The sequence below is a fragment of the Dreissena polymorpha genome, chromosome 15 (assembly GCF_020536995.1).
Source record: "Dreissena polymorpha isolate Duluth1 chromosome 15, UMN_Dpol_1.0, whole genome shotgun sequence".
NCBI lineage: Eukaryota > Metazoa > Mollusca > Bivalvia > Myida > Dreissenidae > Dreissena > Dreissena polymorpha.
The window spans coordinates 32,857,767-32,883,806 of NC_068369.1; the positions used below are offsets into that span (position 1 = coordinate 32,857,767).

The 26,040-nt window shown below is 33.8% G+C and overlaps 1 protein-coding gene across 1 annotated transcript in view; it reads right to left on the reverse strand.

The window, feature by feature from the left end:
• The window catches only part of LOC127861301 (uncharacterized), a 436,008-nt gene that overhangs the window by 35,891 nt on the left and 374,077 nt on the right, over positions 1–26,040 (reverse strand). The window lies entirely within an intron of this gene.

Here is a 26,040-nt window from a genome sequence, read left to right on the forward strand (position 1 = left end):
AATGATTCATAACGCAAGCATTGTTGAGATGATATTGATCGCTTCTTGTTTGTTTCCAATCGAGAAAACCTTTACGCAACACAAGTTGCTTTGACAATTAATATGCTCCAAAATTAAGACATATATTAAAATATCATGTCAAAACATTGAACATAAAAGTTGAGTTTATTTGCATTACGTTTTGTGTTATTATTTTCCAGGATAATGGACACGCAGTAATTTTCAATGATCATGCAATCACCTTTAAAATTATTTTCTGGATTAGGCTTGAAATAAAATACTTTATTATGTTATTTTGTATCAAACCCTCATTAACATTTTGTTTTTCGCTTCAATACTCAGAATACAATATTATCAATATCATTCCGAAAGCCATATTCATCATGCACTGCAAAATACACCGTTTTCTTTGCATTGTAGTGGCGCTTAACAATTCAATGGCACTTCAAATTGCAGAGCAACATTACATCTTTCATGTGTCTCATACACTGATTTCCTCTTGCGGCACTTCTCACATGGCAATCTGCGTGGTATTTGTTCACCTATAAAAGTAAATAACGCTTTATTACTCACTTAATTGTAATAATATATCAATTGTTACTGTAAGCATTAAAATAGCAACTTTTGCAAACTATTAAACTATAAGATATTCATCTTAAAGTTTTCATATAACTTGTCTTTTGTTGTGTTGATTTCATGTAATGTAAATATTAAGGTAGGATGCTTTTTTTTCAGAGTACATTTAAGTTCAAATATTGACATCTACACCTATGGAGAATACAACGCCTTAAATGCTACTTATCGAACTTGATGGTGTTCTTAAAACATGATGTAGCCAAAAAGTTACATATTGTATAGTTAGAAAGCAAAAGTAGGATCGATCTTTTCTGGTATATCCATTTTATAAAATATACGTTAGGCTTACTTTCTGGTTGTCTCGAACATGAGGCGTTATACAAATAAAATGAACCGACATTTCGCATGGTATCTATTTGAGTTACTATGACTTAAATTAATACAATATCTGCAATGTTTTTGTTAAATATTTAATGTAAAACAAATTGCAATTTAAAAAATGGCAAAAATGGCATCTTTTATTTAAATATATTTAAAGGTTAATTTTCGAAACGTATACTCGCACTACAAACTAGTAAACGTTCTTATGGCAATACAAAACTGCGCAATTTGAAAATGTTCTCCGTTTGGAAACCCTTTTTTAACAACGTCATCTTAAAAATAAGGTGAGACGTTTATGTTACCTAGGAAACCTAGTTGTGTACACCCTAATATGCTTTATTTTTGTTCTTTTGAAATTGTAGTAGAAGTAGTAGGAGTAGTAGTAGTTAGTAGAAGTACTTGAAGTAGCAGTCGAAGAAGAAGTACTAGTGGTAGTTGTAGAAGTATTAGTAATAGTTGTAGAAGTAGAAGTAGTTGTAGCAGTAGTAGTAGTAGTAGTAGTAGTAGTAATAGTAGTAGTAGTAGTAGTAGTAGTAGTAGTAGTAGTTGTAGTAGTAGTAGAAGTAGTAGTAGTAGTAGTAGTAGTAGTAGTAGTAGTAGTAGTAGTAGAAGTAGTAGTAGTAGTAGTAGCAGTAGAAGTAGTTGTAGTAGTAGTAGTAGTAGTAGTAGTAGTAGTAGTAGTAGTAGTAGTAGTAGTAGTAGTAGTAGTCGTAGTAGTAGTAGTAGTAGTAGTAGTAGTAGTAGTAGTAGTAGTAGTAGTAGTATTTGAAGAAGTAGTAAGTAGTAGTATTAGTAGCAGTAGAAGTAGTAGTAGTAGTAGTAGTAGTAGTAGTAGTAGTAGTAGTAGTAGTAGTAGTAGTAGTAGTAGTAGTAGTAGTAGTAGTAGTTGTTGTAGTAGTAGTAGTAGAGCGCCATTTTCACAGAGCACGGCCCAAATCAAAAACGTATCGTTGTTAGAGATTATGAATCGACCACCATAAGATAAATTCAAATAAATCACATTTCGTCTTTTGTTTTTCAGAAACTTTTTCAAATCAGAACAGTGACAAAGCGTTTCGTTACTTCATCGAATCAACATACATTACATGTCTTCGTTGGTGTACATATTGTCAACGAAGAACTTGTACACTTGCAATACATATAAGACGTTCCTTAAACAAAATCCGCACTAATAATTAATTCCAATAACCTTGTGAAGTCCACAAGTACCTATACGGTACTGCATATGATATTTCATATTTCAATTATGCATGTTCTAAACATAAATCGAAATTAGACGAAATAGTTAGTTTAAAATAGTATGATCCTTTTCCAGAATCTACACATACCCATCGAGCGCATCCCTCTTATTTTGTTGAAGGAAAAGGTAATCATGTAACCTGACAAGAACTTCTTTACCCTTTGGTCCCGGCATCCAAGTTTAAAAAGCATATGTCCACTAGGCGTCACATGAACATCGGCATAACATTCCTTTAAATTAAAACAACACAATGCATTTAAAGGAGCAGTTCACGTTTTTGTTGTAATAATTCATCGTCTGAAACTGATAAGTGCTTGCATATTTTAATATTGTAAATTTAAATTAAATCAGACACAGTCAATTGTCTTTGACAATCTTACAATAATCATAATACATGATTTTCTTTTAATTAACCAAATTATAACGTCCATCATTGTAAGTGAATCAAAAGTGAATATGTTGTGATCGTATATATATGTTCTATTATAAACTAAGCATGGGTAACTTAAAATGAGTCAGTATGTTGTTACTTTATGAAAGTGTTAATACACTCAACATTATAACGCCTCTATTTTTAAAAGACCCGCTTCTATTTCGAAAGACTGAGTATATGTTCGTTTAATAAAGAGAAGCAACTCCTACAGCATTCAAAATCGGGAATGTGGAATGTCATTGTACACACACACGACGTACACACTAAGTGAAGTGGAAAACATACTCCAGCACAAAACTATGAATGTGTGACTTATAATGTGATCTGGGCACTTAAATCTAAACGGATGCAATACGACTGTGAAAAAATGTGTTCACGAGTTAACATAATATATAAAGAAAACTCACAAACGATAATGTGCACAATCAGTAGTTATAGTAACTAAGAAAATGAAAAAACAGCCGAGCAAACTATGACCAACCAGGCAACCCCTTAAATTGCATATGGATCTTAGGTCCATTTACAATTTAGGAATTTCTGGCTTGTCGCTGTTATGGCATGGGGGCCGAAGTTGACAATCTCCGGAATCCTCCGTAAGATAAGCAGATGTAAGCAATACATCGTCTGCTGATCCAGAGTGCAAAGTTGAGTGTTATTCGGTTTTATTATGGTACCGAACATATTCAGCCAGTGTATCAATCAGTGTTTAAACACGTATTTTAACAGTACTGTCGTACAAAACGTGTTGACAAACGTTGTACATACCAAAAATAATTTATTATACAGACAATATTTAGATTTAATTTCATATGAATGTCAAATACTCATAGGATTTTCACATATTAAAAAAAATATTGATTACATAAATGATTCAATTGTAAACAATCAACAGCGTCCACAGAAATACATTTGAACGCTACCGCGAAATGCAACTTATTCTCGATTGGTCGTTGTCTGCCTAGGTACTACTAAAAAATACTCAAGGTATTCTTAAGTATACTAGAGTTGCGACACCTTAAGGGTTTCGCGGGATGGAATGAGTGGGGAGATCAAATCAAATTGAAAGCCGATTAGAGCTATTTCGACAAAAATTTGGGTACGAAAAAATATGTGGGCAGTGGGTACGAAAAAAAAATAATTTGGGTACGAAAACAAATTTGAGTACGAAAAAAAAAGGGTACGAACAAAATAAAGGTACGAAAAACTATTTGGGTACGAAAAAAATGGGTACGAATAAAAAATTAGGTACGAACAAATTTGTGTACGAAAAAAATTTGAGTACGACATATGGGTACGAAAAAATTTGGGTACGAACAAATTTGTGTACGAAGAAATAATGGGTACGAACATAATATGGGCAGGAAAAAAAACTAATTTGGTTACGAAAACAAATTAGAGTACAAAAAAATAAAGATAACAAAAAAAATAGGGTACGAAAACTATTTGGGTACGAAAAAAATGTGTACAAATAAAAATTTGGGTACGAAACAAATTTGGGTACTAAAAAAATGGGTACGATTTTTTTATTTGGGTACGAAAAAAATGGGTATGAAAAAAAAATTGGGTACGAACAAATTTGGGTACGAAAAAGATTGGTACGAAAAAAAAATGGGTACGAACAAATTTGGGTAAGAAAAACATTTTGGTACGAAAAAAATGGGTACGAAAAAAAAATTGGGTACGAAAACAATTAGGAACAAAAAACATTTGGGTACGAAAAAAATGGGTACGAAAAAAAAAAATTGTTACGGAGAAAATTTGGTACGAACAAAAATTTAGGTACGAAAAAAATGGGTACGAAAAAAATTGGGCACGAAAAAAAAGGGGTACGAAAAAAATTGGGTACGTAAAATTTGGGTACGAAAATAATGGGCACGAATTTTTTTTTAGGTACGAACAATTTGGGTACGAAAAACATTTGGGTACGACAAAAATGATTACGAAAATCGAAAAATTGGGGTATGAAAAATCTAATTTAAATTGTCTAGCCCGTCAATTGTCTCCTGGGGGTGAATTGTCTTGGGGTTGCTATTAAGGCTACATGTACTTCCGGCCAAGCCACGTGTTTATAGCGATTGCGCAATAAAAAACACCACTTTTTCGTGATTTAATAAAAAACTAGATTTTTCCCAGTAATAACGAATACGCCAACAGGTAGATCGCGTTATATGTACAGTTAATGGAAAATTTCATAGGGCCATACATTGTAACTCTGTGAAAAATCATCTGACCAGAACCGGCTGATAATATGCATGTCTCCTCTTGGTAGTGAAGCTTCCCATTAAGTTAAATTGAATTCCAGTCATTAGTTGCTGAGAAATAGCCCGGACAAAAATTGTGCATGGACGGACAGACGAAGCGGCGACTATATGCTCCCCCCTTAAAAAATTTGGGGAGAGCATAATAAAAAAGTTGTGGCAATTTAAAGGTGGTACGCAAACTTTAAAATAGATTTATCAATTATATGCTTATTCTTAGTGAAAAAAAGGCCATAATTGTTACAAAATGCTTGATACAGTTATCTGCTTTTGTTTATACATTGGGGTCATGTTGGTTAAGAAGCAAAATACATGTATGAAAGCAATATGTCAATGGACATAGGAAATATATTCGAGGTGGTACGCAAACATTCCAATGCGCGCACCTACGCCGGGGTGAGTAGGATAGCTACACTATATATATTTCATATATAATAGTCGAGCTCAAAAGTAAATATACTATAAACAACAAGCTTACCTCAATCACAATTTTAATGCAATGCAGTTAAACAATAAAGTTACAATGATATGCCAGGGATTGAAACTAACTTTTTACTATTGTGGGCAACCATCTTTATTATTTTGGTTGCCCAGATAAAGAATAACGAGCCCAGAAATATGAACATGTGAATATTATTATATTTTTTTAATAAAATAATAGATAATTATATACATTTGCTGACAATACACATGTTCAATGCATGATGTATTATTATGAGCCTGAATTGAATCATGTCCTATTCCTATATAATGAATGTTATTTAACTAGTATTGATCCATGGTGATCAATTGTTTTTCAATTTTTATTGCACTGAATTGTTTTAAGATTAAAAAAAAAACAAGTTTACCAACTTTTGAAATTGAGTTGCCCAGGCCAAAATCTACTTGCCCCGGGCTCATGGGAAACCACTTATTTCCATCCCTGTATGCTCTTCATTTTCTGTTCTTCCATCCCATTCTCAAAATTAATTTTAAAGCACAATATTTTTTAATAACATTTGTATGAATTACTAACCATTATCACCCAAAACACAATTTTACAACGCTGTAATCGTGTCGTAGAGATTTAGTTTACTATTATCAGTGTTCTCTTTAAATACCGGCAGCCAGCGATTCTGCCGGTTACATTTACTCTTACATTTACATGACTGCTTCTTTTCCCAAATATATCAAGTAAATGTCATAAATGCTTTTGTTTTACTGCATAGTTGCCGGCCATATAACTGGTACTCAATTTTCTGGAAAACACTGAATTATGCATGAAAAACACACAATACTTAAAATCTTAGATTCGTTTTTAAAATAAATTGACACTTCCAGCTTGTCGCCATTAAAATCCAAAGATTCAAATAATTTTCCACGAGGTACGTCAACAATTGCGTAATCAAATGAATGAAAAAAAAAAGTAAAGAAAGCCGGACTTAACATAAATTCCAGGTTGATAAACACAACAAGGTAAAGGTACCTTGTAGTCGGTGAGATATAATAATAATACAGTTAGTAAGGCTCGTACCCTGGGTACGGTAAATATACTAAAACGTACCCGGGAATTTTAACACTAAATCGGTTGTTGTCGGGTATTTTGTAAAAATTAATTATGTTTACATTTATGTCAATTTTCTGTTCAATGGCATTTATATTATCAAAACTCATTGTTAAAATCAATGATGTGATTTAATTTTAAATCTTAAATTGTTTAAAGTCGCGTCATTGTATGACGTCGTCAAGTATAATATTTTCCGCGACATCGCACGCTCACTTTTTACCGTCATAGATTTTTTTTAAAGAAACATTTTTTGGTTTGCAAGGTCCGTTAAATGGGGAACACCATATTCGGTATTTATATTATGTTTTAACAATTAATTCATGCTGTGTTATAAATATTGAATAAGATATTTCGATATTGATTGAAAATGTTTCATATGTTATTTATGAAACCTCTTATTCTAATGAGTGTATGCTATTATATTATACTTTGAAAAGCATATCTGTTGTATCTATAATCTTATTATTCAAATTAAATCGTTAATTTAACAATGCTTGTCGTCAGTGTTAGTCGTAAATGCTTGTGATCATTGTCGTCAATGTTAGTCGTCAATCCTTATCGTCATTATACATGAAGGAAATAAAAGCAGAAACAGAGACGTATTCTTGATTACTTGCTTATTCCTACGGCGTCCTCTCAACACTCAAACTAAAAAGCATGTTGATGCAGATTTTTTAAAAGAGAAGGTTGTTTAAGGTTAACAATATTGTTTTACGTTATCGGTAGCATGTTTAACGACATCGGATTTTTGGCGGATATACAACTCGGATACAATCTAATATTTGCGGGCATGTTTAAGTTTATTTACCGTACCCAGGGAACATGTAAGTAAAGTTAAGAGTACCCGGGGTACATGTACCGGTAAGTAGTACCCGAGCCGAGAATGACCAATCGAGCCTTCGTAAGTGATTGATGGTGTATGGGATAACATGCACTGAGGGTGTATATTTTTCATGAACAAGTCAATTGAAGGTGTTAGAGATGCATTGATCCATAACATTAAAAAGGGTAATTAACCAAGGGCTTATTAAAATTAAAACGATGATATTACATTGTACCAGCTGTTTATTGTTGAGTACTGTAAGCTTGCAATATTTTAAATAATGTAAACAACTTACCTTGTATTAAGTTGGCACATTGATGTCAGATGTAGAAACTTTTTATACTTATTTCTGTTAAGTTGCACTGGCTGAACCAAAAGAATTATGTAGTCGTTTCTGAATAATCACGAAACAACCTACTAATGCATATGTGCTTGCCAGTTACTGAGTTTGTGCATTTCCATTCATTATATTATCGGCCTTGGCAAACAGCGTAGACCCAGATGAGACGCCGTGCGATGTCTGCTATTTCGTTTACTCCTATAAATATGAGGTCGATTTACATCGACGTAAGCGGGGTAGCTTACGTCTAATTATTTGGACTACTATTTCGTTACGCTGAAGATTTCCATATCCACGGGTGTTTTTGTGTCAAATGTTATGGTTTTTCAAAAGATCGTATACTTATCTACAAAACAGCGAATTAGCGTTCACTTTACATCATCTATGTTATTTTGTTAATACTTTCTCGCGTTCTTTTCGAACTTGTATTGACAGCCATCGGTCGACGCCGTCTGCTATTTCCAACGATGAAGATTTCCATATCCACTGGCGTTTTTTTATGTCAAATGTTAGTGTTTTCCAATTGATCGTATACTTATCTACAAAACGGATAAGTAGCGTTCACTTTACATCGTTTGTGATGATGTTATTTTGTAAATACTTTTAAGCGTTCTTTCTGTCGAAGTCGGCCATTTTGACGTGTGTGAAAAAATACCGACATTCCCGCAATTACCAAAATCCCCAGGAATCCCCGAGATCCCACGAAATCCCCATTAATATTGATTATTTATCGAAAAACTGCGTATTTTAATATAGATTGTTGCGAAGTACACTGAAATAACTAATAATGAAACATTGTTTTTATGAAAGTTTGATTTCGGATATTTCGGTAGGGTATCGGTATATCCACATAACGCATTTTGTAATTCCGGTTATGTAAAACTTGCGAAATTGTTTCGTGATTTCATCAAAAACTAGATTTTTCCCAGGTATCACGCCTACGCCAACAGGTAGATCGCATTCTGGTACATATACATGTCAAATTTCAGCAAACGTGTTCGGCCAGTTTTCAAGCGCCTCAAATCGCGGCTATATGCACCAACTTAACGAAACTTAGCCCCCTTTATCATTCGTTCGATTGAACGTCATCAATGATGACGTCCAATACATCACTCATTCCATACTTAAAAGTAACAGGGATACGGAAAATATATTTAAAAGTACCATGGTGAATGGCCAATTGCCTGTAGGCGTATTTTACGTACGCGGTGTACATTGAAGTATACTTCAGAGTACCCGGGGTACTTTTTAATTGTACCTGAGCCGACAACGATCCATTGAGCATAATATAGCTGTGTTAGGTCAGAAGTCAATATTTAGCACGCGCGGCCAATTTTGAGCACACGCGGTCTATTTCAGAAAAAGTGGTTGTTCCCTACACGTTCGCTTGCCTGTTTTGTATTTTAATGGACATATACCGGTACCATAAATAAATTAGGACAGACTGTTGTGATGTGCAATATGTTCGGTGTGTTTCCGAAAGGGATATAAAAATGTGCCTACCTCGTGCTGACCGCATTCGGATATGTAATTGCAATCATTGGGTTGGGGTATATCATTGCAAGACAGACATTTCAGGGCATCTGTTCAATAGAAAACACAAGGTATAGGGTAAGAAATCATATTTTACGTAAAAGGAGTAAAACTATTATCAGTTTATGTCTTTAGCATTTCTGTTAAGCAGTAACAAAATGAAAAAAACAGTAACAACATATTGATTTTAGCATTACCAAGTTTGTTACCAAAGAATTGTTTTATATCAATATGAAATACACCCAAACTGATCTGTAAAGGATCATTTATGCTAATTACCGTCTCTTAAAATCGTACTCGTCGCGTAGTAACACAATACGCAAACACTTGTTCTTTATGCTTACAATTTTACAGAACAATAAAGTCTATTTTTTTTTATATAATCTTCAACTGAGAGACATAGAATAACAACATGGCCGGTATATTATCCAAGTAATCAAATAGATAAGATTTGAGGTCGCCGTGGTGTAATGGATATGGTGTCCGCCTAGCAACCGGGAGGTCACGGGTTCGATCCCCACCGTGGGAGCGTTCTTTAGATTTCCCCCAAAGACACCAAGTACTGGTTCTAGGCCCAGGAAACGGACTCGAGAGCGTTTATATAAGCCTAAGGCTTTCGATGCAATCGAGCTAATAAATAGGTTTAAACTAAACTAAATAGATAAGATAGTAAGTTTGCGAGAGACTAAGGGAACTATACGTTACAGTAGTACAGTTGATTGAAATTAAAGTAAATATAATAAATAGTTAAAATCAGCAGGCATCAAATTAACACATACAGAATACTATGCTTACGTGATGATGTAAACGTCGCAAGTAGAACGCCGGCAACATAGAATATAACTAGATAGAATGACAGAAGGACATAATTATTAGATTATAGAAGCTCAGTTAAAAGTCAATTTGATTTATTATGATATAGGAATGTAATTTAATATACATCGATATGTAGTAGAAGCATTATGTTAAATGCAGATTGCTTATTTTATTTATAAAAGTTCAGCTAACACATCACATTGTCTTATTTGAGTATGTCAAAACATGTTGAGTTGCCGTTCATCTCCATGAGTCAAAATTCTATGAAGTTGTCTACCATGTTCACTTTATTGCAATATTTCTTCCATGACCTTATATATGTCGATAAAAGAAGGATGTTACTAATAAGAAGAATAGCGTGACCTTAGTCCAAGAAGATATTCAGAGCCTGTATCGTACGCTGCATAGTTAATTATACCAGTATGTCTGTAAATAATAACATAAGTTGATTTAAAAAACAAACAAACAATTATTACAGATATCGCAGTATTTCCAACTTGGTTTTAGTAGTGGCTAAACGAATCTACAATCTTTGGGAGGTAACCTCTGCGAGGAGCAAGTTCAACAATACTGATATGTTTCATTGCGTCAATGCCTGTCAAATCTGTGGCGAATTTACACACATTCGAGGCGTTGCAGATAGCCTGGCCTGCCTTTGTGACAATATGGAGGACAATATCGTGCCAGGTATGATGACGTCATAAAATAACAGATTCAGATATAGCAGAAGTTTTTATAATAAATAAGTTCTTTAAAAGAGGCAACACGAAATGCGAAGACGTTAGGATGTAAATGTTATTTATTGTTATTTCAATGGATTTACGACAAAACCATTTTTACAGTTATATATGACGGATACATGGATTGTAATTGTAATTAGCTAACTAGATACGTATACATCTTATGTTCATTTAGAAGATATCGAAAGACAACATAACATAAATAGAAAATTACAGCAACGATGTCTTGACAATCCCAGGTCTAATGATAATACGGTATAAATAAGCGTGTGTTGAACCAGTGTAAAAAAAAACTTCCAATAAAAGTTCAATGCCATGCATGTTTATTTATAAGCCATCCATTATAATACTTCGTAAATTAAATGTTTCCTTATCGATATTAAGTTCGATTGTAGCAAATTTATTATGTGAAAACTCCCGTGTGATCAATACGTATTCATAAAATATTCGCGCGATTAAAGTCAAATACAGCGGTGTGGACATTAAAAGCTAAACTATGCTCAATCAGTGCATACAATTCACTTAAAAAATATACATTAGAAGGTTGTTAATAAAACCCTTCTGTTTACCTGTTTTTGGTAATTAGTTTTAAAAATGTCCTGGTTTACAATCTATTTAAATCAACACATTAACGTGTAAACCATTCATTACGTGGATGATGATTAGACATTTTGATGTCGCCCATTCAAACTTTTAATTCACTATATCGAGTTAACTGCTGATTTTAAACCCGAACATCGCACCGAGTTGTCACGACATGGGTGACTGGCTGTGTATAGACACCAAAAGAGAAAACTCTCCCGCTCAATACACAGTGTACGAATATAAGAACATTATGAACCTCAGTTTGGGAAAACGGAGCTTATTGCATTTGTGTAAATGGTCGTCCCAGATTAGCATGTGAAGTCCACAAAAAGATGACACTTTCCGCCTAGACTGGATTTTTCTGGACATTAAACAAATATACAATGAAAGCGGAAAGTTTCGTCCCTGATTTGCCTGTGCGGACTGCCGGTCGATACCTTACACACATGCATTAAGCCCCGTTTTTCCAGAGCGAGCTCATTTATAGAGTGAAAATCGGAATAATTTTTATTTTACGTATATTATGCGATGAATATATCATTTCCTTAATTTATTTTCGCAAATAACGATTTGATTCCGTAGAGTCGATATATATTAACAGTAGACTATCGGCTATCCCTCACTGTGTTGGTGAAGTGGATCAATATGGGGCGCCCAAAGTGAAGATCATCGGTTCGGTTTTTTATTTTGTTGTCGCAATGAAACCGCTGTTGACTTTTTAATGCAAATACTTTATTAATAATGTCGATAATTGAACTGAAAAACATATATTATGTGTGTTATTTTTTCTAATTATATGTGCAACTTTATTGAATAATAACAGTACAATTAACACCATCCCTTTGTTTTACTCTCAGTTACACTGTTATATGAACTATCCGTATACAAATGGTAAATATTATTATGCAAATTATCCATGCGTGTTTACACTTACTATACACAAAAATCATGCACTTAATGCACATATTTGTTACACGTTATTTATAATCTTGATTTAAAATCGGATACAGATGTCAACGGAAATCAAGAGGGACACGTTAATTATAAAATTAAAATACTGATAATTGTTGGAACACTTACGTCATGCAGTGATACCTACTTTGATAATGTTCATTTTCTGTGATATTTAGTGTCTGCCCTGTATTGAAAAGGTGATTTGCTAACCGTCTTAAATAAAATACTTGCTGATGATAACGGGGTCGTTTCTCCCGAAAAGGTTTCTGGAATGTATTTATTACATTATTATAATACATTTAATTGTGTATTTTTTTTCATGTTTTACATATCAAGTGTTGTTTATTTATGCATATTCGCTTTTTATTTTATTTTTTTAAATCAAATCCTATATATAACATGTTTACTAATTCGTTATCGAGCGATCTTTGTATAGTGACAAATTCATCGCAGTTGCCTTTGAACGGAAATATTCTTTTCTTTATGGTGTATGGCAAAAAACTGCATTTTTGCGAGGAAGCAAATATTTCCTTTGAATATGCCCCGCACGCAGCGGTCTTACTAGTGTATGAAGACCATCGCAATTCTTTGATTTGAGAGCATTATACATTGAGCGTAGTATTATAAACAGTGTGTGAATCTATTCGAAATGCTTTCATTGGCTGTTTTTTAAATTGTATATGGATATCGTATGGTACAGAACGGTTTGACTAGAAAGTGAACAACACCGCAAATCCTTTTATTTTGCGTGAAGTATACGCATACTATTTGGGTATGGTACAGAACGGTCTAACCAGTGTTGCGTGTCATTGCTACACAAACATACGGCCGCCTGGTGATGCCAACGGACTGGTACAAACGCAATCGGTATCTTTGGTTGACCTGGATGAAGAAAGTTTAATCGATTAACGATTTTGTACAGCCTGGCTGGATTAGAAATGTGTCGCCTTTTGTTGGCAATATTCACTTGAAGTTTTGTTTAAAATTAAAGTACCCGAGGATTTTATATACGGATGTTTTATTAACAGCACCCCTCAATTCGGGGAATTAAACAGTTTAAAAGGACTATACAACTCATCGATATTGTCACAGGTAATGTGTTTCATCTTTCATATGTTATGGATGTTTTTGGAATATATTTAAATCCAAATAAAATAAATACATACAAAGAAAAACGCATTTCCAAATTCCTGCTTTCACAGTGAGTATATGATATGTGTTTGTTTTGCTTCTTCATAACAACTTGAAAAAAAATGACAATTAGAACCTCATACTGTAGAATGGGTATTTCTATTAACGCTTTATTTAAAAACCACTTGTTGAAACAAATGTTTTATTACATGTAACGTGCATATTTCACTGCAATTATCGGAAACCGTGCTTCAATGCATTTTAACAAAATCAACATTCAGTTGTTAATAAAAATTAGCTTTAGTTTATTGTTTTATTTATCGGCGTTGTTGTAACATTTCTTTCACGTACTATATTAGACCCAGCCTTTGTATTTTTAAGTGTTTGTATTAAATTTAAAAAATGAAGCACCGCTTTTTGTAATTCAATGGTTTAATTAAATTTCTACCGATGTTTGTTATTTGTGTGTATTGCATAGTTTATGAGTGACTCAATACACTTTGGCTGTCAGCAGTCGCTTCATTAACTTTGTAATTATTATGTTCGTAGTTTTCATACGGGTAATCGACAAACCGGTATTACTGTACTTTCCTCACTTTAAATCTATTTCGGTTTCGAATTAAATATTTCTGTCATTAAATTTATTTTATAGGTAACCTGCGTCTGAAGCAAGCAGTCATAAGTTACAATATTAAAACAAAGCTGTCAAATGTGGAATTATAATTATACACATAAATATGACTAACACATATTCGGGTATTAAAATAAGCACACAATAGTAGATCTAGGCAATACAAGACAAAATGGCTTTTAATCAAAATCATCCCTTACCCAAAATATCACAAACATGTTATACATATGAGTCGTGCCGTGTGATACGGGGTTTTAATGCATGTGCGTAAAGTGTCGTCCTGAATTAGCCTGTGCAGTCCGTACAGGCTAACCAGGAACGACATTAACCGTTTTTATGATATTTTCTGTTTAAAGAAAATATCTTCTTATAAAAAATCTAGTTTAGGCGGAAAGTGTAACGAAGTTTTGTTTGTGAAAACCGAAAAAATGAAAATTTACGATACAAATATGTTAAACTAAAAAGGAAATTCAATTTGTGAGAGTGTTCACAAAAAAGTTTATGTATAAATAAAAACGGCTCCGAATAGGCGACAATTTATTATGTGTTAACAAGTATCCGAATGGTCTGATGTGGTAACAAATAATACTTGACAGAGGTTGAATAGGAAAACATTCTCGCCGCGTTAACCCGTGTAAGTGTTTAAGGCCAAATATCATGTATTTTTGGTTATTTGCTCGATATTTTGGATAATTTTTTATCCGTTTGGAGAACGAAATGCAATACACCGTATTTATTAAAATTAAAGTATGGGCGAGTTTATTAGCGGATACAACAACGAATCTTTTTTCAATACCAGTAGGAGTAAAAAGTCGCGATTAATCGGGTATATCCACTGATGATACAATCATTGCTTTTTGTACTGAAATACGATACCGAAGTAGGGAAGCTGATTTCGCCATATCTTTTCGGCGTGTGGCTGGTTCTGAAGTTTCCAACACGATACCACGTACGAACGACGAAAGTTGTCGTATGTGCGCCCGTGTTTGTCTTTCTGGCGGATATATTTGTCGTTCTTTTGTTTTTAGTGTTTATGTGGGGTAAATTTGCTGTTCTTTCGTTTATTGGCGACCTTTTTAAAACCCCTAAATGCGCCAGAACGAGACCATCGAAGGGAGTGAAAATGCATATTATCCATTATGCAATGTTTGATTAATACCCGTATACCAGAGGAATCTAAGTAAGTCGGCCTATTGTTTAACACATACTATATTTATGTTTTTAACTAAACGAGCGAAAACAATGGGTTTAATAATCTTAATATGCCCATATGGGTATCGTTCAAGCCTTTTAGATCCGTGTGTGCTTTGATACCTAATATAATTATATATAACTACACAGTCTACATTATAGACGTTGAATTTAAGTTTAGTTTGTGGTGCTATGTTTTTAATATGAAATAATAATAATGTCAGTGTGTGTATAATATTTGGGCCGTGCTCTAAGAAAAGGAGGTTTAATGCATGTGCGTAAACGGTCGTCCAAGATTATCCTGTCAGTCCGCACATGCTAATCAGTTACGACACTTTCCGCCTAAACTGCATTTTTCATAAGAATATACTTTATTCAAGGGAAATATATCATAAAAGCGGAAAGCGTCGTCCCAGCTTAGCCTGCGCAGACTGCACAGGCTAATCTGGGATGACAGTTTACGCATATATATTTAACCCCCTTTTCACAGAGAGAGGCTCATTTTTTAATGTTAGTGTTTTACATTTGTTAAAATGTGTCTCTGTCTTTAGCATATATTACAAATATAAGTTTGATTACAAAAGGTTCATTAAGAATACGACATATTGGAAATGTGATGCTAATCTCTATTTTCTTATGCATGCAATTTTGTTTCAAATTTGATGAATGTTCTTTATCCGAGAAACAAATAAATCAACAACGTTTTGCCTTAGCCGTTCCAATTGATAATGTTCTATCATCACGGACAGTTAACATCTAGATTGTGTGTGAGACTGGTAATTCGAGCTGCCCAAAATGTTTCGACGGACCCTCAAGTAACAAATGTGAAAGTCCGCGAACACTATTATTAAATGTTCGCTTTATGATTTCGACGCCGTAATTATACGTATTATAAAAGAAGGCTTCAAGATCAAAATCAATGACATATCGGTGTTAAGATACCATATCGTTTTGCTACATTTTCGACAAAAGTAGTATTACTAATAGCGAGATTGAATAATAAGAAATGCAATTATAAAAACAAATATGCATTCATAGTTTTAATTGAACAGATCAATATGCGATGATAACTGTTGCGTCTGATAAATATACCAAGGCAGCAAAAACTCATACAATAAAGGAGCGCGCTTCCTTTTCTCTGAGATATGATTTTAATTTTTGTACTTGTAAATCTAGGACAACGTTAACTTATACTACAGTCAATACTGATAAAATGTATTTAGCTAAAACCAAAACAAACAAAAACAACACAATAACACAAATGCACACACGGAAATCCCGCACACAAAAACTACCTATGCTTCAAGCACGAACTGTGTTTTTAAAGGGGCATTTTCACGTTTTGGTAAATTGAAAAATTGATTCATTTTCCCAAATGTTCGTTTTGGTTATAAAATTTATTAGAAAACATTAATACTGAACATTTACTATGCTCTTAAATATCCATTATATGCATCTGGTGACGATTTAAAAACCTAAAAATTAAAAAACGTTGCAACGATTGAATAATTTGGAGAGTTCTGTTGTTTTTGTTATATTTTGATATAATTCGAGGATTGCTTATATAAAGGATAACACACATCATTCATTGTATGAACACGGATGGCCGAGTGGTTTAAGCGTTAGACATTTACTCCAGGGATCAGTTGTTCGAGCCCAGTTCAGGGTTACCTTCTTTTCTTTCTTTAATTGTATTCTAGTTTTTTTACTGGAGCTTTTAAGATCCAAATTTAACGTTTATTAATAAAAAGCAATTTATGACAAACTTCAATATGTGCCAAAATCCGGGAAAAGGCCCCTTTAATATAAGACTCTTGATAATTGAATTTAATACTTGTACTATCGTTTGGCAAATTTGTTAGCTAATATTTAACGATAGACGTATCAATATTTCAGATCCCAAGGATTTAAACATGCTATTTCCGATCGCACATGCGCAGTGGTTGGTTTCCGCGTCACTGCTGTTTCAGTTTCTACACGTGGATGCACTCCGGACCATTACGGAAGAATTTAAGTCTAATGCTTATCTTGGCAAGGTAAACCTTTTTTCAAGGGAAAACATTCTAAATTACTATGGCCAACAATGTTTCGTCGTAGTCTCCCTTATACATTGACCTAGTGAATTAATCTCCTCGCTGAGTTTTCGTCCCATACTGACACACACAATCTATGCGATCACAAGAAAATCCGTCCAGATCTGGAAGGATTTGTGTTTTTTGTTTGTTTAAGTATTTTAATATGAAAAGTGGTATCATTTTTCTTTATATTTTGAAAATAGTGTATAAGTTTAGGTTAATATTAACAAAACATAACAACGTGGAAACTATTGTACCTCGTGGCTCTGCTGTGATCACGTGGTTGGTTATAACGGTAGGTGATTAGAATTAGGTATGTTGGTTCCAGTCAACTCTCTGCGCAGAGCTTGCTAGGGAACCACTGTGTACGAGTCATACATTAGACCCCCGGCAGGATTTGTCTCCCTTATTATTAAACGATTACCACTGAAATGACTAGTACAAGAATTACATCTTGGGTGATTTTAGTACGAAACAAATTACAGTTACCGCAACAGCAACATCATCATCATCAGCATCATCAACAACAACACATGTTTATGTAACTTTCTTGACAAGGCCATGCCATATATGAAGGAAAATACACTTACACAGTCAAAATAGTTTTGATGAATTTCCTATTATGTTGTTGTTATTTGTGTTTTGTTTTTGCTTTTTCGTTACAATGATGCCGTTTACAAAGGTGTCAGTACCGCTTGGATATTAAGAAGCCACTTACGACTCAACTGTGGTGTCATGCCGAATCTAGACTATTGCAATAAAATTGAAACGTTCTGTCACATAGAAAATAGTCAGATGATTTCTATAATTGTCATTACTGCCTCATCCGCGCGTATACGTATGTTCGTTATGGGGTATGCCAAAGCTACTATCCGCTTTCTTTTGAAATAAATAGATGATATTTGTTGGACTTCGTCGAATATCGATTTCAAGTCACGTGTAATCATATACTTTTTTCAATTATCACAAGTGAGTAAAATCGATATTCGAACGAATCCATCAAATTTTCTTTTATTTTATGCTAAAAATGATTCTTGTATTTAAAATGAGAAAATACGCTAAAATAACAACGTCATTGCACAGTACAACGATGAAAATTTTCGATCAATTTTACTGTTTTAATTCACTAATATTCCACTTCATACCACTGGAAAGGATAACATAATATCGTCTCTTCATAGTACCGAATAACTGTGTATTTGAATAAGCTTAACTCTAGATGATACTGCAATAAACATGTCATACCAATCAACTATAATGCAAGCTATTTAAACTCATGCAAACCAGGAACATAAAACCCCAAAACAACCTAAAAGGTGTTATGCGTAAATCGAGTCTTCAGAAAAATGGCAGAAATCATGCGAAATGTCAGTGAATTTATTAGCATGAGTTATGTATAGCATCTTTCCCGAAGGAATAATTATCTTTGAAGCGAAATCTTTGCTCAACTGTTTTGCTGACACCTCTTGATTATTTAAGACGGTAGTGGGACATCACAAGGGAGTAATACGACCCATCGGAACAGCCGTTACAAAAACTTGCCGAAATAAATAACCGAGGGATTGACTTCGTGCAAACTGTGAGATATTTATAATATCGTATTTTGAGGTAAAATACGCCTTGCACAACAACGACTATTACCGCTGATGCTGATGGTCTTACGTACAATGTATGCTTATGAAAACCTCGTTCTGGGACATAAGGGTTTAATGCCTGTGCTTAAAGTGTCGTCCCAGAAAAGCATTGAAGTCGGCACAGGCTAAGCAGGGACGGCACGTCTCGTATAGACTGGAATTTCGTTTAGAATACACATTTGAATTGAAAATTAAATAAAAGCAGACAGTGTCGTCTCGTGTCTGTACGACTTACAGTGAACGTTCTTCTTTAAAGGATTCTTTAAATATAATGTCTTGAACAGAAAAGAAGGAAATACACAGTTCTACCGCGAGTACTTGGAAGAGGCTAACAAGAAACATATATAGTTGTGTTTAGGTTCAGTATGTGATGTAGATTTATCTTTAGCTATGCATGTGTTTATATTTGAACATTGCAATGCACCTGTTATATAGTTTGTATGTGAAAGAAATATAACAGACACGATTTGAAGAACGCTGACCAGATTTGATTTAACTGAGAAAACTAAAAACTAAAAAAAAGTCTTTAGAATATGTGTAATCTAGTCACATGGTATTACCTAAACTTAGATGACAACAACCATTTATTAAATAACCGTCGTTGGCTCCAGATGCAATTAAACAACAAAATCCGATACTGTCTCACAATCGATTAAATTAAATTTAATTTTCTGGCGTGTTGTACATTATTAAGTTGCACTTTTACTTGCTCATTGTACTGGAAAATATTTCCCCGTAGTTTTGAAGATATCACATTAGCTTTAAATGTAAGCTGATTGTCTTATAATGATAGACTTGTTAACAGACTCGTACAATTATGTGATCTTCTTATGCAGAGGGCTTGTCTAATAATAGTGTTACGTGGTATAAATTGGCAAATACATGTTCTGGCATTGTCGTCGCCATCTTGATTTCCTTTTGATACTCACATTTTTTTTAAAGAAATTCATTTGGGATGTGTTTATTTTTATTGGTTCAATGTAATTTATAGCTAAGGACTGTTGATATGAACAAGACTCGTGAACCAATTGAAGCAACTTATTGGCGGCAAGCAAATCGTTTTAAGCGTCAAATTGTTGCGGGCAATCAAGTTTAATTCTATAATGTAAACATTTTGCAAAATATATAAGTGGGCAGACAAACATACAGTTTTATTCTAATAATGACTATATTATCATTACAACTGCTTTTACACAGTCGGATATAAAGGTCAAAACGTGTGATGATCCTTGCGTTAGAAGTATCTCTTGTATCACAGACAGATTTGTATCAATGCTAATGTTTCCTGATAATTGGTTCTTAAACATATATATATATATAAGGAGTAACCCGCAATTATTTGCGGAATTGTAGAAGATAATTGATAGGGGTAAAAGAGATTCAATCAACTAGGTTTGCAGTTAAGTTTATCCTTGGAATATATGAATGTGCATGAAAGCAACAATGTGCTAATGTGCTTGTTGGATATGTTGAGCAGAGGACAGTAAACTATACTATGGAAATTTAGTAAATATATATCGAGTGTGGGACCGCGCCAAAGTATTGGTTCTTGTATTATTTCGGCGTAGCTGGTTAACCCAGCTTTTCAACTTAAATTACCTTTCTCAACCGCCTATAAAATGTTGGGAAACTTTCCCTACAGTAGACCCGAATGAATACATCCGAGTTTGGCTGATATGAGAGAAACCCGCAAGAACACTGGTCATATAACTGCGTTTTTGTGCAGCGTATATGGCGTAACATTATGAAGTGTAAATAACTCCGGTCTGCTCTCTGCATGTTTATACGACACACAGATACAAAAGTTTACCTTGTTACAGGTACGTATTTAATTCCATATAGCAGACTTTCAGGGGAAGTCAGTGCGGACAATCGATAAGCACTTTATATTGATAACACAGTAAGTTTTGCTCTCAATATATAAAAAAAATCGGGAATGAAATGCATAGTAAGAAAAAAGAACCGAAATAAAATTGTGTCATGATAAGAGGAAAATCGTTAATTTATTAAACCACACATGCCATTTTGTTACGTTGGCGGTTAGCCTGTCTGGCAATCGTTCCTTTTAGCCAGAATAGGCTACCGACATATTCCAGTGTGATTTTTATAACACAGTCTGACTTCAATTTTCACAGTGAGATTTTCAAAGACCCGCGTCATGCAAAAATAGTATTATGCCATATGCGGTTAGACTAGCTCAGGCTGTGTAATTGCGCATGCTGGATTTGAGCTACGCTGGCCGCCTACATAATAAGATACATTTTTGCTTTACACGGTAAAAGTGTGAGTTGAAAACGTGGAAAGAAAACTGCGTCTTACTAAATGATAAATTAACTTATAATATATATATATATATATATATATATATATATATATATATATATATATATATATATATATATATAAATCGATGGCATAATAAGACTTGTCAGGACACATATGATGTCACGTATTATAGTTTTTAGCTCCAAACACTATTGCGTGGTATGAAAATACGTTCAATTCATTACCAAGTTACGTACATGAGACGATATTGAATAAATTTCGTCGCGTCAATTCCATACTCCTGTAAGTCATTTTTTCTCATTTCGAGAAAACGGGATTTGAAAATATGGATTCAAATAAAAAACTTTCTGCAATAGCTACAGCTTTAAAATTTGGCATATGTAGTCAAGCTACGATATGCTTTAGGCAGTTAAATTTTCATAAATATACGTCTTTTTAGTAGTCAATTATAGTTGTTTATATTTTTGTTTAGAGTGAATAAAATTTACGAAATATAAGATTGTATATAATTCCAGACACCTGTAAGAAATATCGTGGTTTTGATCTTTAAAAATTCAGGTGTTTTCATTGAGTAAAATATTTTTTAAACCCGAATAACACCACCAAAAAACTCACAAAGTGCACCAAAACGTTTATGGATTAATTTAAGCATAGTTAACTCCTAGCATAAAACCACATTTATCAGCACCAAGCCCGTAAGATGATCATTGGTTGCTTTATACAACCATCTCGTGCCCAGCAGTCGCGTGAGTATCATCAGTTTTACTTTGGTCAGAAACTTTGTCATTTTCAAGCAAAAGTTTCTTGGCTTTGTAGTATTGACTGTCGATTGGACTCATGTATTCAGACATACTGGAAAGATCGCGTTTTTTTCTAAAGAAATAACTGGCTGTTTTCTGAGCAGGGGTGCTAATGGCAACACAGCTGTTGGAACTGAATTTCTCGTCGGTTGCCTGCCATAAATAGTAACTGTACGGTATGACACATCGGAAAACGAAAGTCTCAGGTCAAAATCCATAGGTCGGTGTTTTTCATATCGAAGACACTTCACCTTTGTAAAGGGTATATTGCTGAATTTCAATGACTGTGTTGGTTTTAGGTAGTCATTATAGTGCTTTTTGGTCATTTAAATGATATTGAAATCGGCTTTACGTCGAACAGTCTTCATGGCTCTTATTAGGGAAACTGGACTGTACACTTCACATTTGAGCACCTTTTCAATGCCACTATGGACGTTGTCAACTTCCTGTATTTCAGAATGCCCGGGACAGCAGAACCTTTGGACAATTTCTTCAACCTCCCTGGTGTTCATGAACAATTTCAAAGCTAGTGTCATCGCACTATTGCAATTCAGGGAAACACTTAAATCTGACCACAATGTGATTTTGTTTACATCTGGATGTGTTTCCTTAATTGAATATAGTACTGCTATAAGTCCACTTGCAATCTCGTTTGCCCCTCTTCCGGTATCAGCCTCCGCCCATATAACACTATAGCAAGACATGTCCATTGAACAATGAGCCCTTAAATTATATACAGAAAACTTTCTCTTATAGAAAAAGTTTTTCACCTCTGCCCTCGGTAGGGAAATAACATTTTCCATGTCAAAACACACTGTGACTTGGCGATTATCTGAGCGCTTTGACTCTATACGTTCTTTTTCTCGTTCTGCACGAGATTCATTACGATCTTTTATGTGGTCAATATATTTCGGATTCTCCACGCTTTAAGTGCTCATCTTTTGTATTTCACAATTATCACACCTTTCCTTTTTAGGTTTTTTGAATAAAATGTTAAATTCCTTGTTAAATATATTCCTGTATTGGCTATTCTTTAATGGCGTGAAGCCTTCAGCATTACATTTGTCTATGTACAATTCATACATTGCATTGAAAGACAAGGTAGCATCTAAATATACAACTGAGCTGTCTGCGCGACAGTAATGCGATGGTCGTCTTTGAAACGACTGTATATGTGCTCTAATAAAATCTATGTCACGTTGCGGTATTCGCTTTGTTGTTTTACGTCCTCTCATATCTTGGTAATTTCCTTCACCTTTTGAAATCTTTTCATGCCAATTCCTGACTCTACATTCATCTACTCGTATCACCCCAAAGTAAAATTCTTTACACACGCTGAACTTTTCATTTTATTTTAACAGATAATATGTGTATGTATACTTTCTTCTGGAATTGTTTTTTCTTTGTGTCATTACTTCGTCTTTTAATTGTATTTTCAAAGAACACATTCTTTTTATCATCAGTAAGTGACCAAAACTCTTTGTGTATTTTATCTGCTGATTCTTTCGGAATTACCTTACTACATTTAAATCGGCACTTTCCTTCGCAATCTTTGTTCAATTTATTTTTTTTTCCTCTGTACAATCACACCTTTAAAAGTTGAATATTATTTGCCCAGATTATCGTTTAACCTTCCTTTCATTCTTTGCCCAGGACATCGGATCTCTTTAACGTTTTCTTTCTCGTACTTCACTGTTTTCTGGTAAAATGTGTTCATGGTTCATAGCAGTATCACCTATTTCTAATTGGCTTTCATCTGTTAGCAGGTTGGCTAGTAGTGGCATTATTATCAGCATTCACATTCTCCTTGTCGATAATATTATTCACATTTTTGTATTGCTTCGAATCAGTTATGTTTGTTTTTCAGCCACAAAGCGGTCTTCGTTAGCACTTATGCTATGTACAATGTTTTGATGGTCTTCAGTAATAAAGTCCACTGTAGAATTATCTGTATGCCCATTTACATTCACGTTTACGATATCCTTGTCAGTAAAGACATTTTTTTGAAGTGGCTCAATTTCTTGGTCAATCACAAAGTGTTTATTATTGACATTTATGTTAAGACTAATGTTTTGATCACTATCAATATCAAAGTTATCCGTGAAAAGCGAACTAGGAGCATTGTTTGTGTCATAAATATGCACTGTTAAGTCATTACTCTTATCAGTTCATAATTGTCTAAATGCTCTTCAGGAGCACTTGCATACTTGTCTAAAAGACGTAGCGTATCAAACAGGTTAAATCTGCTCATACTTGAAGATCATGAATATGGACATTTGTCTCAAAGACAATATCGCTTACACGTCTGTTAAATTTCCTTTTATTGACTGACGGACATAAAGATATATGCATTGATAATAATGTTCCAACGATGTTGCTTAAAATGTTCTCACAATGAACTATTTGTAATTGTACATTACAGGCATCCAAAATGTTCAATGATTTTCGATTACAAATGCATGTAAGTGTTTCTGGTGATATGCTCGTAAAGCTTACATACAGTTTTTTCTAGTTTTGAACAATCAACAAGAACTTCGAAGTATTGGTCACATAAGTTGGAGCAGCCTGATACATCAACCACTTTAAGATTTGTTGAACAATGAATAAAACACAGCGTCGAAAGCGGGGCCTCGGCTATGTTTAAACAGCGAAGTTGTTCAAAGTAACTGTGAGCTAGTACAAAATCTAATTCAAATGTTTTAATCTACCAGATAGAGTACGGCAATAAAAGTTTTTTCACGTTTCTGGAATGCTTCTTAATCGACTTGAATGCAGTTGAATCAACGCGAACACAATGGTTGAACTGTATATTTTTCCAAATTTTTGACGAGTTGTTTACAATGTTGTAGAACGTAGAACAGAGAGTTGACCCTGCAGATTACTGTCAAATTGTCATAGATTTCCAGGTGCAAGAACACGGTCTCCAGTAGTTCAACATGCAGATCGCATATGGAACACCTGTCAAACACATTGTTGGTGTTGTTAGCAATTTATTACATCTTATTTTTACTTAATTGAGAGGGAAAAATGAGTTTCAATGCTTATTTTTCCTAATCAATTTTCCAGTTTGAAATTGTTTTCCGAAATCAATATACATATATAATATATATGCCTAATTGACATTCAAATGAATTCAAAGTATAATGTTTTTGTGAAATCATTTTAGATGTAAAACAGCGTAGTGGATTGATTTATTAGGCCTAAAGTTATTTAAATCAAATGCTTAAATGTCTTATCTATAAACTATAAAAAATAAAATTCGGAATTTGTTAGTATATATAATCATTTAAGACGAACGTTCATATTGAAATAAATTGTGGATTGTATAACAATATGTGTTTGTGCAGTACATTTCATTTACAGTCAATTTATACTGGCCTTTAAATAATCTGTCCGAACTTTTTATCCGATTATCAGATGTAATTTAACTTCGGACGTTGATTCTTTATCAATTTAACGACAAAGATGCTTATTATTGTTAAACAATTACGAACACACAAAAGGTTTATATATTTCGAAATGAATACACACTTGATAATACTTACATAATTAATAAAACGGCTCATTTCATTTTGTATCGTTTCCAGCAAAATACAAACTTAAAGCGGCATGTAAACAAAGCTGACCGGTACACGTGGTCGAAATGGTGAAATTTCATTGGCTATCGACTTACGGGATTTTGGAATTGAAAAATTTCAACGTTTAGCAACTTACGGAGTTTTAGAACTGTCAAATAAGGCATTTGCGGACTATATACAAGCACGTAAACGGTATCATTAGAAAGAACTTTTCAAAACAATTCTCACGATACCAAAAACTCAATATGGCCAAAAATTGACTTACGGGAGTCTGGAATTGAAGCGACGTAATGTTCTTATTGACTTCAAAGTCAAATACACACATTAAAGAACTTTTAAAAAACTAATAGTAATACACAAATAGTGGGGATCTTTCGTCTACAATAGAACAATACATCAGTTCCTGTACACATTACTACCGAAATAAGTTTGCACTAAAATGTTTATAGTAGTAAGTGTGATATTTAAAACGTTTTTCACAAGGTTTCC